The sequence below is a fragment of the Tyto alba genome, unplaced genomic scaffold, assembly GCF_018691265.1.
Source record: "Tyto alba isolate M040663 unplaced genomic scaffold, T.alba_DEE_v4.0 Super-Scaffold_13, whole genome shotgun sequence".
Classification (NCBI taxonomy): domain Eukaryota; kingdom Metazoa; phylum Chordata; class Aves; order Strigiformes; family Tytonidae; genus Tyto; species Tyto alba.
The window spans coordinates 36,891,966-36,902,928 of NW_024881275.1; positions in this window are offsets into that span (position 1 = coordinate 36,891,966).

A 10,963-nucleotide genomic window follows, 5' to 3' on the forward strand; every position below is an offset into this window, starting at 1 on the left:
GGCCAGGTGGTGGAATGCGGTTTCCTTGTCAAAAGAAATACGTAGTTGGATGTGTAGGCAGAGGAGAGAGAAGCAGTTTTCTTCTGGCTGCGGAGCGCCCCACACTGCACCTGATTTAGTATGTTTGGTTCTGAAAGGTTTATGCCTGTCCTGCTCATTTTTGCTAGAGGTCACTAGAAATTCGGCTTTCAGGTGGTGAAGCAGCACAACGCAAGAAAATTAGCTCCAGTGAATAATACCTGAATATTCTGGGGGAAGAGCACAGTGATTTTATTTTTCAAAGGCAACATTTTCTTGAATAGTTACAAACAGGATATAAACACTGCAGAAATTTACGGCTACCATTTTAGGATCTTGTGTTGACTGAGTGTCATTACAGGATCTGAGAAGTGATGTCAAGTGTTGCTTCCAGATTAGGGCACATTGCAAGGAATAAATGGTGTGTCTTGGAAGACACGGCACTAATTGTTTATGGAAGATCCTTTTCCTCTAGTCAGTTACATTTGATTTGCTATCAGATTTGGTATATCCACAATATATTTTGAGAATAACATATATTCCATACTGCTGTAGTCTTGTGCTCAAATTGCCCAGGTATTTCTGTTTGCAATACATTTAGAAAACATGCTTCGTGATTGAGTTCACACAACTTTTTTGGATGCTCTTTAGCCATATTTTGTCTATATTGCTCCTGTTAGAGAATTCCACTAATAGAAAATAATGCGTATTTTACAGTCATATGTTCACTATTAAGAATATAAAAATATTATATATATATATATATAAGAAAAACTGTTAGAAAACATCTCACTATCAGATTGCATTAAACAGCCTAACTCCATACATATTCTTATCTGCATAAAACCAGGTTAGGCATCAAAATAATGAATAAGAAGGGTATTTTGCCTACAAAACTGTTCTTATTTTTACATGACTGAGGGGCTTGTGCCAATGTTAAAGAATTGGAAGAACTTGAGAAAAGACAGTTTACAGGATTTTGAAAGAGTACATGGAAATCATACATGACTTTTTATGGCCTCACTGATCAATCACAGAGTTAGATTACTGAAGCAAAAGACAGCAGGGGTAGGGGGTGCACAGATGTCAGGGTTGTAATCCTCCAGCCTGTCCTCCCACCTAACTCATTCAGTATTAAATTTTCCAGAGCAACTCATCACAATTTCTTGTAGTAAGTTCCAGTGGCTTCTGACTCTATGTGTTGGAGAGGATAGCACCAACAGTGCCTAGCCTAACCATGCATGTAGCCACAGTACAACAGTACTGTGCTGGTAGAAGGTCTACTATGCTGGTAAAAGGCAGAACAGCAGAATAGTCACATAAAGAATTAGCAATTATCCTGCCAGAGAAGAAAAGTGGGGCAAAGCACTACAGTGTATGAGTGAGCACTTTTAGAAAGAGGTGTGCAGTATGGGCAAAGAATTAGAAACAATGAAAGAATTGGGATGTTAGTGCAAGTTAGGAAGTATCAGAGAAATCTAAGACTTCTCACCTGTTCAAGATCAAATGTACATCAGTTGTAAATACCATAGCTTTTGTTGCCTCTTTCTTTTGCCAGTCTAATTCTTCCAGTTACTTCTGTACTACCCAGTAAACCTGAGTCTTTGGAGCCCCATGGCAATGAAGTTCCTAACATGTTCAGAAAGAATAGCATAATTGGACATGAACCATCCAGGCAGGTGACACAAAGCAATTAAAAGAGTAGACAGGTATGGAGATCACCTAGAATATTTCAGAAGAGAAAGGCAGAAGTAGCAGTGCCAGATTCTTGGTTCTCTAATGCAGCTATTTAAACAAAGGTGTTACATATATCTGGGATATTAAACCAGGAAAGAATTATGTCATAACCATCCTGTTTTCTATACTATTTCCCTAAGCACCTCCTACTAGACTGAGGGACCTCCTACTAGGCTCTATTTGGGGCAGCATGCTGATCAGGCTGGGGCTTTGCATGACAGGCAGTGTTTTTATTTATGGTCTTATATAACAAGTAGTTTGGTATTTCATCTGTAACTTCACTAAACTATTATTTACTAATAGTGGCTATTACTAAATGGTAGGTATCTGTACATGTATACCTAATGGAACTCTTGAGGAAAAAAATAGATCAGTTACTGTACAACCTATACTCTCAATAGATGTAATGATTGTAGTACATTGCCAGTAACCTTTGAAAATTATGGGTGGCAAAATAGCCTGGCAAACATGAACCATCATGCTGTCCCGAACAAATAGAAATGATTATGTGCGCTCCCATATGCAGATTTGATTGTCAGGAAGTGGTCACTCAAGCGTGAAAGCTCAGTTATTTCTGGTAGGTAGTTCCCAATGGCATCTCACACAGCTTCCTAGCACAGGCAGGTAACCCTACAGTGGCCAGTGCTGCCACATTTACTCTACTGATAATTACAAATAATAATCTGGAAGTTTATTCTGGTTCTGCCTGGATGCCGGTATTTCACACGCAAAGGGAAGGGAAAATGAGAAAACTAAGCTACTGCTGACTTTGCTGCTGAAAACCAGACATCCTCTTTCTAAGCTGCAACATGCTGCAAGATCTTATCCTATTTCATTCCTCTTTGCTCCAATACAAATAGAGACCGTATTCCAATCCAATTCTGTACCTCCCTTCTCAGGCCACTGTTGAAGGTCTTCAGCTCAACCTATCTTGGTTGCAACCACAGGTGGTGCTGCCAAGAAAACCATTCTGAACATGTGACAAGGCCACCATGTCGATGACCATGCGTGACACCCCCATTGGAGCCACAATTAAGGCAGAGAGCTAACTAAGATTAAGAGAACTGTCTCCTACTCTTACTACAGTCAGGTCAGCCGCATGTCTGGACAATTGAATCTGATACCAAGTACCTGCAGGTCTGATGCTAAAGTGAAGTACATTTCCAGTTTTTGTTTTGTTTTGTTTTTTTTTTTTTTTTTTGAACTTTGATGAAAACAGTCCCTTATTACTTCAGTGCTGACTCTCACTATCAAGAAAATTAGTGTGGAGTTGTCATCACCCAGCACTTTAAAAGTCCCATGGTTTTCAGCCCTGAACATGTTCATCTCTGGAGAAGAAAAGGGAGAGAGGGAAAAGAAAGACACTGACTGCTTTGCTTTCAGTTTTTATAGAGAAGAAGCAGAGCTGTGGGTATGTCTGGTAGTCCGTTGTTACTTCTATCATGAGTATCTTGCAGACAGTTGGTGACACGAGAAACCCTAGGAAAAGAGATGTTCAAATGACAAAAAGGTCTCCAAAAACTACTACCAGGAGTCTTAGGGCCAGCTAGGTCATTTGCTCCATTCTCCTTCTGGATTGATGCGTATGATATTCCTCAAAGATGGCTGTCCAGCCTGGCCTTTAAAATCTCCTTCTACAGTCTTCCTGCCCAAACAGTAGGGAGATGAGTTCTGACTTTTAGAAAAGTTTTTTCCCAATGTCTAACCTAATTTCCTTTTTTTCTGGTTTAGACATATGGCTCCTTGTCCTTTTAATAGTGAGAATAAAATTGATTTCCTTTCTCACTACATAAAAAAAGAAAATTCGGTTATCCGTCTTTCCTCAGTCTTTAGTCTCTAGACAATTCATTCAACCTTTCTCCAGTGGCATATTTTCCAAACCTCTAATGACTGTTACCAGTCTCCCCATGACACTCAGCTGGTCCAAATGGTGTGGAATCAAGCGTCACACACAGTACTTCTCCCTACATACCCTAACATGGAGTTTGCCATATTTGCAACTGTGGCATTTTTTTTGCCTGTGCTCAGAACTGAATCCACTATAAATGCCAGATCTTTTTCTGCATTATCCTTGCCTGAAGTCTTCACTTTAAACATGTCTATACGTAGCTGGAAAACAGTTCTATTCCACTTTTTGTATCATATTCAGCTGTTATGAAATCTCATTATTTTCTTACCCATTTTACTTTGGTATCATATTGCAATAGAGTAAGACTTCCAGTAAAAGTTTGGCCATCATCAAAACACAAAATGTTTTGTGTTATCTTACTTGGGCTTTGTTAGAAAAAATATGCTTACTAATCTTGCAAGTAAACCCCAAATTCACTGACTTAATTTAAAGATATTGCTAAAAAGATTTTTGATTAAGACCAGTCCAAAAATCAGTAAGGGTGGGATCTCAGCTGCTAGAAATTAACCTATCTTCTGTAAACCTTCAACAGTATATGATTTACACCACTAATTCATTGACTAAGACTGATGGTTTAGTTTCAGAACATCACATAAAGGATACAAGACCCAATGTCATATTAAGGATTTCCACCATACCAACAGAAATGTAGAACTGAAGGAGACCCTGCAGAAAATAAGTAAGTGGTCTCCAGGCTGCATGCTCAGGCCATCCCTGGCTTGGTATTAGCTCAATAAGCCTGCAAAACATCTTAGGCCACCCCTGGCCTAATGGCCATCCCAGGCTGAAGAGGTTTCTCAGGTTTATTGAGGTAATGAACCTAGTGCATGAGGTTTCTGGTGTGTTCATGTAGGAAATACAGTGAACTCCCAGAAAGAATGCAAGTGACAAATGGCAAAAGAGAAGCAGATCTTCTGCATGGCCTCTTCTCCTCCATCAGCCTCAAAGCTGGAGCTGTGAAGTTTTATATGTATGTGCCAGTATATGTGGCCTTCTGCTAATCCTACACATCAGCCTAAAGATGGTGCAAACCATCTCTGTGGGACCAAAGATTTCATGTCATGCAGAAAAGCAACAAAAGCAGTACCATGGGTCTGAGTCGTTTTTAGGAATTTATCTGGATTTAAGAAATGAAGTTACAACTTGTACCTACTGAAACCATGGTGATAAAGGAGGACTTGGTATGTATGGTTAGGAGGAGGTGTCAAACAGTGTGCCAGTCTGTGAACATCTTGTTTCTACTGCAGCACTTCCCAGATCCATACTGCTCCATGGGAGAGATAGAGACCCCTCTTCCAAGAGGGATCCAGAATTCGGTGAACAATCCCCTGGAAACAGTAATGGCCTTGGTAAGTTGTGGGACTGCTAGGGTTTTGCTGACAGGTCATTCCTACCTGTCTGCCACACGAAGAAGTGTTAAATAGAGGCAAAGCAATCTGCTCTTCTCCCTGTAGTTCTTCCTAGGACACGTAGCCATCAGGGGCAAGGGGATCTCCTATGCCATCATTTGCTATTGACTGTCCTCTGCTCTTCTGTCAAAATAGAGTGATGGTGGTGTTGGGATGTTGGGATCACATGTGCTAAAGATATACCCTAGGGTGGTTTTGTGAGTCATGGTGATTTTTTAAAATTAGAACAATTGGAATAGTTGGGAATCTAGGCAAACTTGTGGGTACACAAGTCTTTCTTCAGCTCTGAAGGAGAAGCAGTTAACTTCAAAGTTACGTGCAAGTTGGAAACAGTGCCTGTGAATTTAATTATGCTGAGTTTAATGAGAAATCAGAGGAGAGGTATTTAGGCCTCTGGAGTAGAAAGGTGTTAAGAGGTGTTATCTCCTAAGATAGTTGATGGGTAATTTATAGCCTAGGGAACACACAGAGGTTTTTGGAGGGAGTTGGAGGAGAAAACGGAAGACGGTGAGTATGCCCTAAAACCACTAATGAACCCAGGATATCTAGTGTCTGCTGTGGTTATGAGTTTCAGTTTCCAGGTGCATCTTTTGAAGGGAGTTTTTAATAACAGAAGGGTTTGTGCACCCAAAAGCTATCCTTTTCCCTCCAGCTGTACAAGCTGGACTAATAAAAGATATTATCTCTGCCTACACATCTTTTCATTTTAACAAACTGGCAGCTCAGCTACAGGAATGTCCAGTGTGTCTGAATGCCAAACAGTTCAGAAGAATGCCTAACTTTCCTCTTCTTTTCAGGGTTTTTAGTTGCTCACCTGCAGATGGCAAGACAGAAATCTGCTTTGTCCTTTGCTGGTGTGTTTAGGCCCTGAAGCCTAAGAATTGAAAGACTGGTCTTAGCATTTCATCTCAGCTAAATTAGTTGTAGAGTTTTTCTCCTGACAAATGCCAGCTATTTGCCTCAATAACATTATGAAATTGTGTTTTGTATGATTTCTTTGACTTTTCACTTTGTCAAGTACTTTCATATTCCAGTGGGGGAAGAGCAGTCTTCTCTACAATATTTAATGAGTCTGTGTAAAAATACTGCATTATAAATTGTAACCCAAGACACTCTTGTGGCAGAGTATTTCCTCTTAAATAACAATGGAAAAATTTCGCCTTTTATTTTCTGAAGTAGGGAAGGAATGCAGAGAGCAACTGTCTCCCACTTTCCCCAGGAATTGTGCAGCACAATACACTTTCTACATTTATTTTGGCAGTTTCATTTTCCTTATTAATGATATTATTTAATCTACTAACAAATGAGTAAATGAAGTCTTAGCACTCACTATGCTATAACACTAATACAAAAGTACATTGTAATGCTCTGCTACTGAATCTTTGCTTAATGTGAAACTTAAGAAAGCATCTGTATTAGTGAAGTTCAGTGACGTATGCCACTGAGCATTCTGTACTCATCTGTAACAAATTGTTTGAACAAATAGGCTAGGTTTTACTACTCAAAGACACACTAAGCGTAAATGCTTGTGAATCTATTTTTAATGTTTACTCATGTTTCCATATCTCGTCGTTATTGCTACTGCTGCTGTTGAGCATTGTTTTGAAACTTTTGAAACTGTTATTTTCTTCCTTGGACAGGTGGCTGGGCCTTCTGCTATTTTGAGATTTGCTATTTCCATCTTGCACTGGCAGTAGTGATAGTGGTTCTTTCAGTTCATTGTTGACCTATGCCTTTTATTTTCTTTTTACACACGGTATTCTTGATTTGGGGAAGCACTTAATTTCCTCCACTTCAGAGGCAGCCAGGAGTCCCTCTGCAAATAAACAAACAAACAAGAATCTGCTTAAAAACTTGGGACCTCACATAGCAAAGTTGGGTATTTATTTCCTGATAGAATTCATGGCTCTAAAATACCTGTGGTGGTATCTTTTTGTGCAATAATTAGGTTGCAGACTGAGGCTACGTGATATATAGATGGAAGAGTTTAGAAAAACACAGCCTGTTAGAACCATGGGCTGATTTCCAGCTGCGTTGACTTTACTGAGAATTAATTGCTCTTGAATGAAGTAGTGGTGTTGATTTATTCGACAGAACTCTTCCATCTGGGTGAGTCCTAGTATTATGAGCTAGTTAAAGAGTTCATTGCTGTTTTCAGAACTAGTAAATCTGCTCATTTTGATTTGTTCATGGATTATGTAAGAGTCACAATTCAGAATCTGTAGACATTCAGAAATGTCTTTTTTTTCTTTCGTTCTTTATAAACAATATTTTTTGCAAGCCAGGTGCTTGTATGCTACCAACAGAAGGTATCAGCCTAGAGTGGAGATTCATAGATTGTACCAAATAAAGGAGAGCAATGTTTTCAGGTTTCCAGCTAGCTGACATTTTAGCATTTTATATATTTGTTTGGGCTGAGTGACACAAGATTAAATTTTAAGCCACTATACAATGAATTGTACTGAACTGTACTTTGAAAACTGTCCTTGTCTGCTGACTTACATAATATCATTAAAGCTTCTAACTCATATTTTCTTGGTGTATTACTCTAAAAGAATGCTTTAGAACATGAATTGCTTTAGATAATTAAAGAGAAATGAAAATGACTTTTGGCATAGTTCCAAAGAGTACATCTTTGGTTGCAGGAAATAAATTCCATTCTCAGAACTGACATTTTTTATTATTGTTGCTGTTGATTTGACAGTACTGTGGTCTAGAGTACTGTCAACTGTCAGAGAAAGGCTCACAAAATCGGAGAATCTGAAGAAACACCTCTTGTAGTGTGACTTCGAGAGGAAACCTTACGCTTTGGTTAAGGTTGTCACTATCAACACCACAGAGCTCTGTACATGGGGACAACTGCAATAGTAGAAACTGGGGAATCAGACCCGTCAGGTGTCCTGAAGCCTGTACAGTTCTATGGGTGTCAAGTGTCTTTTGATTTGAGATTACATCTCAATATCAAAATCTGAACAGGTGCTGTAGATTAAAAAAAACAAATGCCACTCCCCTGCTCCTCCACCCCCCTTTACCACCACCCCACCCCCCCATCCCCCGATTTTGTCATTAGGAAATGCCTCTAGAGAACAAACAAAAGAATGGTGTCTCATTAGTGGTAGATGTCAGGGAACCACACTTTCTTTGGTTTTGTTGACACATTGCTTTCTTAAAAGCAATCACCCTCAGCTATAATGGATTACTCCACCAGGAGGAAAACTAATCCTCCTCTTCAGCTGCCAATCAGGGACGAAGAGTGTTCCAAGAATTCCACAAGATGACACTCTTAGCAAAATAAGAGTAGTTCGGGAAAATCCTTCTTCTTGGTTGCCTTGTGAGGGAGTTATGATTTACAGGGGTTTTACATTGCTCTGGAACTGTTACTGAGATTTCAGCACCTGCATCATAACAGCAACTCTGTTTTTTTCTTCTTTCATTAAGGAATATGCTGTTGACCTACAAACCAAGCAAAACTGTTGTGGAAGTTCTATATGTGTCACTAGGGAGTAATTGTTAACTCTTGCTATGTAATAAAAGTCTTTTTGGAACAGGCTTTTCTTATATGAAAATAAAAGCAGGAAATACACCAACAAAAATGCATTCAAATCTAGAATTCCTAATACTTAATTTTTAGCTGCTACAGTAGGTATAAACCCCCTTGGCTGGCTGAATCACCCTGACATTTATTTGTGACCGAAAAGAAGTTGTTCTGAAGTTGTGTTTTGTGTTGTTAGTTGGATATGAGGGGGAAAAAAAAGCGCAAATGTATAATACTTCATATTTTTCTTCCGCAATACCTGAGAAATGTGGATACCACCATACGTAGACACACTCGTATGAATCAAAATTTAGTTATCATAACTTGTTACCAGAACTGTAGAGTCGAAGTTCTTCCATCCCTTCCTTCTCAAAGTATAAGCAGGTTAAGAGCAGGATGCCGTTAACTTCTCTCACACAAAACCTTGGAAATATGGAAATCATTGGAGCAACTTGCAGAGCAGGGTGCTCCTTTAGCCCACAGTGAAAACTGAAATTTAAAAATCAAAGGCTGCTTTGGTTGCCATAATTTGAGGTTTGAATGCTCAGGGTAACAAGATCTTAGTTTGAACTAACAGGCATAGGTGGGAGACAGAAGAGGAACTTTTAAAATAGTTCTGCTGCTGAAGCCAGCACCTTCTGAAATGATCACAACTAGCCTCCAGGCCACTAAAACCTACATGTGATTTCTTTTTACATTTATTCTTCTCATGCCTGTTCCCCATATGTATCTTTCAGTTTGCTGTTAAAGGAAGAAAAAAAAAAAAAAAGAGGAAAAAGAACAAAAAGAAATGTGTGGAGGGGAAAAGAGTGACAAAAATATCCGTGAATATATCCGAGCCTTCTCAAACCCTCCAAATCAGGTCTTCACTTTTGTTCTTTCAGTTTTTGATGAGCTTCAGTTTGAAACCTGAGCCATTGAAACACTGATTTTCCTTGCACCAGGAAATTTCTCAAAAAGAAGAGAGACTTTGCTGAAAGTGAGTTTCTTCAGTACAATGTTGACTGCCTCTTGTAAAAGATATTTGCTATAAATAACTTTTATAAATAGAAGTTTTCAGATCATATAAAGAGCTAAGTTCTCTTACAAACTAAATTCCAATAAAGCCAGTGACACTGCATGGGATTTAATACTGAGTTTAGTGTGGCATATAAGTCTTCAGAGGACATTATATAGACCTATACTATGGGGAAGGAATTTAAGATCCTGAGACCTCTTGTGGTAATCTGATGGGCAAAGGGTGGTTAAGTGAAAAATGTTTAGTTTTCATGTGTTTCAGGAGACTGGTTTGAACAAACATCTTTGTGTTCAGGTACTAAATTGAAGTGTAGGATGGGGATTATCTTTTAGAGGTTTGATAACACTTGAAAGTGAATTCACATGAAAGGGTCTGAATTTATGGCATTCCAGCTATTTCTGGTTTACTCCAGCTGTGCACAATCTCACTGGAGAGCAAAGAGACCTTGCTCTCTTTTACTTTACACATTTTCAGGATGAATTAAGATCCCTTAGAACACAGTATTCTTGCTTGACAATGAGCTGGAAGCTATTCGGGGATAAATTTCCTACTCTACATCTAATCAAGCTTTTTTCTTCTCTCTACTTTAAGAGGGTTATGATTCTTCCTAACACTTTTTTTTTTTTTTTTTTTTAAACTATTGCAGTACCAATGACACAGTACACTTTTATTGAAGTCCATTGCTAATCTGAAGGTTGAAAAAGAAAGTCTCTTGTGCACTCTACCTAACCTTGTGGGGCCTCTTCTTCTTGCCACATCAAAAAGAAATAAGAATTATTATCAGCTGATATGTGGATGTTGATCTGAAACTTTGACTGCACTCTTTGGTTTGTGCAACCGGGCTGAGAACCTCATGTATGGAAGGGTCCTCATGAGATTTCTAGTGCTTCTGAACATGCAAGCAGTCCTCCATAAACAGTTTTTCTTATGGCATTTTCCCACTTCCACTTCCAGCCTCTGCAGGAATCAGAACATACAGCACTAGGCCAAAGTTTTACAAAAAAAAAAAAAAAAAAAAAAAAAGAGGAAAACAATGGAATAAAGCAATTACACTCTTTCAAAGTGCCAGCAGTGCCTGCTTTGAGCTTGTATTTGTTCTGAACTGATCCCTCCAGCTCTGCTTACAATTTTGGGTGTGACACAACTGAGGGAGAGGGGAAGAGACATCAATTGTTTTCTGTGGTGAAGAAGGCAGTAGATTCCAAGGGCAAAAACTGCCAAAATAAAGTAGAGACTTCTCAGGGATCACATTAGGGATTAGGTCCTAACTTTAAGAGGCAAACAGTGCTGATCAACGGTTGTATTTGACTAGCACTGGTTGAGTGGCTTTCAATGGT